This window comes from Neophocaena asiaeorientalis, unplaced genomic scaffold (genome assembly GCF_003031525.2).
Source record: "Neophocaena asiaeorientalis asiaeorientalis breed wild unplaced genomic scaffold, Neophocaena_asiaeorientalis_V1.1 scaffold1043, whole genome shotgun sequence".
NCBI classification, from domain to species: Eukaryota; Metazoa; Chordata; class Mammalia; order Artiodactyla; family Phocoenidae; genus Neophocaena; species Neophocaena asiaeorientalis.
Window position 1 is genome coordinate 125,290 of NW_020173673.1, and position 2,256 is coordinate 127,545.

The window sequence follows — 2,256 nt, forward strand, 5'->3', positions numbered from 1 at the left end:
GTATCAAGGTGATGCTGGCATCGGAGGCTGAGTCTGGAAGTGTTACTTCCTCTGAAATTTTTTGGAATAGTTTGAGAAAAATAGGTGTTAACTTTTCTCTAAATTTTTGGCAAAATTCACTTTTCTCTAAATGTTTGGCAGAATTAATCTGTTCCTGGACTTTTGTTTATTGAGAGTTTTTTTTTTCTTTTAATTACTGATAAAATTTCTGGTAACTGGTCTGCTCACATTTTCTATTTCTTCCTGTTTCACTCTTAGGAGATTGTATACTTCTAGGAGTTTGTCCATTTCTCCTAGGTTGTCCATTTTATTAGCACATAGTTGTTCATAGTAAGCTCTTAGGATCCTTTGTATTTCTGTGTTGTCATTTGTAACTTCCTTTTCATTTATGATTTATTGATTTGGGTCCTTTCTTTTTCTTGACGAGCCTAGCTAAAGGTTTAACAATTTTGTTTATCTTTTCAAAGAACCAGCTCTTAGTTTCATTGATCTTTTCTATTGTTCTTAGTTTGTTTCTGCTCTGATATTTATGATTTCTTTCCTTCTACTAACTTTGGGTTTTGTTGTTTTCTTTTTCTAGTTCCTTTAGGTATAAGGTTAGGTTGGTTATTTGAGATTTTTCTTGTTTCCTGAAGTAGGCTTGTATTGCTAAAAACTTCCCTCTTAGAACTTCTTTTGCTGTATTCCATAGATTATGGATCATTGTGTTTTTGTTTTCATTTGTCTCCAGGTATCTTTTTATTTAATCTTTGATTTCCTCAGTGATCCATTTGTTGTTTAGTAGCATATTGTTTAGCTTCCAGGTATTTGTGTATTTTGCAGGTTTTTTTTTTTTTCTTTTAGGTGACTTCTAGTCTCATAGCATTGTGATCAAAAAAGATACTTTTTTTTTTTCAAAATACTTACATTTACTCAGTCTTGTTTTGTGGTCTGGCATGTGATCTGTCCTGAATGTTCCATGTGCACTTGAAAAGAATGTGTATTCTGCTGCCTTTGGATGGAATGTTCTTTATATATCTATGACCATTTGGTTGAATGTGTCATTTAAGGCCAGTGTTTCCTTATTGATTTTTTGTCCGGATGATCTATCCAGTGATGTAAGTGGAATTAAAGTCCCCTACTCTTATTGTGTTACTGTAAATTTCTCTCTTTATGTTTGTTAATATTTGCTTTAGTTATTTAGGTGCTCCTGTGTTGGATACATACATACTTAAAATTGTTATATCTTCTTCTTGGATTGATGTCTTGATCATTATGTAATGTCCTTCTTCGTCTCTTGTAACAGTCTTTGTTTTAAGGTCTATTTTGTCTGATATAAGTACTGCTACCCTGGCTTTCTTTTGGTTTCCATTTGCATGAAATACCTTTTGCTATCCCCTCACTTTCAGTCTGTGTGTGTCTTTAGATCTGAAATGAGTCTCTTGTAGGCTGCATATGTATGGGTCCGGTTTTTGTGTCCATTCAGCCACTCTATGTCTTTTGATTAGAGCATTTACTCTGTTTACATTTAAAGTAATTATTGTTAGGTATATACTTATTGCCATTTTGTTAATTTTTGGTGGTAATTTTTGTAGTTCTTTCTTGCTCCTTTCTTCCTCTTTTGCTCTCTTCCATCATGATTTGATGACTACCTTAAGTGTTGTGTTTGGATTAATTTTTCTTTTTTGTATGTGTATGTATTATAGATTTATGGTTTGTGGTTATCATGAGGTTTATACATAGTTTTTTTATATGTATACACACACAAACATATATGATTATTTTAAGTTGCTGCTCTCTTAATTTCAAACACAGTTTAACAACCCTGCATTTTTAGTACCCTCCCTCCACAATTACTGTTTTTGACATTATATTTTATAACTTTTTGTTTTGTGTATTCCTTAACTACTTATTTTGGATATACATAATTTTGCTACTTTTGTCTTTTAACCTTCCTACTAGGTTTGTACATGGTTGATTTACTACCTTTACTGTTAATTTCCTTTTACCAATGAGCTTTTTCCTTTTGTAATTTTCATGTTTCCTTTGTGGCCTTTTCCTTTTCACTTAGAGAAGTCCCTTTAACATTTCTTGTAAAGGTGGTTTGTTGGTGCTAAACTCTTTCAACTATTGCATGTCTGTAAAACTTTTGATCTCTCCATCAAATATGAATGAAAACCTTGCCTCATATGGTTGTAGGTTTTCCCTTTCATCACTATAAATGTATTGTGTCACTCCCTTCTGGCCTGCAGAGTTGCTGCTGAAAAGTCAGATGAT